Source organism: Fulmarus glacialis, unplaced genomic scaffold (assembly GCF_000690835.1).
Source record: "Fulmarus glacialis isolate BGI_N327 unplaced genomic scaffold, ASM69083v1 scaffold22222, whole genome shotgun sequence".
Lineage (NCBI taxonomy): Eukaryota > Metazoa > Chordata > Aves > Procellariiformes > Procellariidae > Fulmarus > Fulmarus glacialis.
The window spans coordinates 1,205-3,177 of record NW_009198736.1 but is presented as its reverse complement, the minus strand read 5'-3'; positions in this window follow the sequence as shown (position 1 = coordinate 3,177).

Sequence of the window (1,973 nt, the reverse complement as noted above, 5' to 3'; positions counted from 1 at the left end):
CGTCTACGTGCTCCCGGGGCAGCTCCAGCTTGGTGCGAGGGGGAGTCCTGGTTTAGTCCAGGCAGCCTGCAGAGAAAAGGTCTTAAATATCCCCTTGTTCACCTTTCTGTGGGTGGCCTGCTCCTTCCTTCCTGCTTGAGTCCTTATTGCAGTTCATGTCTAGTGGGAGAGAAAGGAATCTTTCTTTGAGGGGAGCCCTGGATTCAACCTGGGGCGGAGCAGGACCCACCCGAAGATGAATTTTCCTTGCCTCTGCCGGCTTTTCGCCTTCCTCTTCCATTGGCTGGGGCAAGGTCCTGCACTTCGGCGCTTTGATTGGGACCTAAGTGCTGGGAGCGTGCTTTCTACATCAAAGGCAAAGCTCTTTGAAATCTCAGCTGCTGAAGGATGGCGAGTGCACGGGCTGCAGCACCTCAGAGCAAGGGACGGGAGAGCCGCCCTCCCTGGGTTGGGCCAGGGAGCAGACATGCTTGGGCCGAGCTGGAGCAGCTGGCAGTCGCCGTGTGGTGCGAGCCAAGGCTGGGACATCCCTCGGCTCCGGTGGCTCTGCCTGGGCAGGTGGCAGCAGCTGGCAGGGGAAGCTGGCGGGGTTTTCCTGGAAAGCTTTCTGTCTATTTGCTCTGCCACTGGGGCAGAAGCAGTCCGGGTGAGAGTCTGGCCCAGCGGAGGGGCAGGACACTGGTATGGGCTTCTGTCCCTGCCTGTGGCCTTCCCCTTTGTCTCCTTCCTATTAGGTGGATCCTGACACAAAGCACAGAGCTCTGATCACGGAGGTGATATGCAAGAATCAAAAAAAATGTCGGCCAAACTCTGCTCCTTGCCCTCTCTTCTTCCCCTTCTGCACCTCCCTGGATGTCTTGGGCCAAATGTTGTCATCTTTGTAGAGGGATTACACCTCCAGGGCGATGCTAATCCTCTGCAGCTGCTGTCTAGCGTGGGGCGGAGGGTGCTGGAGATGAGGGAAATATTTATTTTGAGTTTTGCCATTGGCCACTGCCCAGGAAAAATGAGTGACCGTACTGGGGACTTTGGCCACTTCTGCATGCAGGGAGAGCTGATCTTCCTGCCCTGCTGGCGCCTGCGGGAGAGGGGTAAGAGCTTCCCCTGGCAGGCTGCAAAATGGGACCACCCAAGCAAGATTTTATTTGGATGAGGGAGCGGCTGTGCGCCCTGAGAGCTACCCTGGGATGTGATGGGGAAAGCCTCGGAGCTGCTAGGGGTGAGAAGATGATGGATGCCAAGTTGTGCTGAAGCAGACCTGCAGACCGTCTGGTCCACCATCACCTCGTGTGTTGCCCCTGCGGCCCCAGAAATGACTTTCCTCCCCGTGAGACGAAGGATCTGGCACCACGGGAAGCAGAGCTGGTGGCTGCGGGGTGGGTGCGAGGGGAGGTGATGGGCATGAGCAGTGCACATGTGTGCCAAGCTCTATGTAGCCGGCAGGTGCATGGCACTGACCCCTGCCCAGGCAGCGCCCGGAGCCTCAGTCCTGCCTGCAGCGCGCATAGGCAGCAGGTTCAGCCCCTCCCAGGGCCCCGCGGCTCTTCCCTCCGTCCCCAGTGTTGTTTCCTCCGGCCTTGAAGCCAGTCGGTCGCCGCTTGGCGTATCCCAGCCCCAGTTCTTCCTCTGCGCCGAGCCCGGCTTCCTCTCTGCTTTCCGGGTCCTCTCCTCAGCGGTGCACAGGGGATCGTGCCCTGGCTTGCAGAGGAAGAGGAGGAGGCAGGAGGAAGTGCAGTTTCTCCTGCGATGGTGTCAAGCGGACAGAGAAAGCCCCCGCCAGCCCTGGTCACCCCCATCACCTGCACTCCAGCAGTGTGTGGAGCCCCATCCCGCAGCGGCCAGCACCGCCCCGGCACAGCAGGGCCTGGAGAACACTGCGCTCCCGGGGTCTTTTCCAGGTCGGGCTTCTCCAGCCTATTTTTGGGAAGCTGGGAGCTGCCTGGTGGGGGTGGATCCTGGCAGGGCTGCCTGGT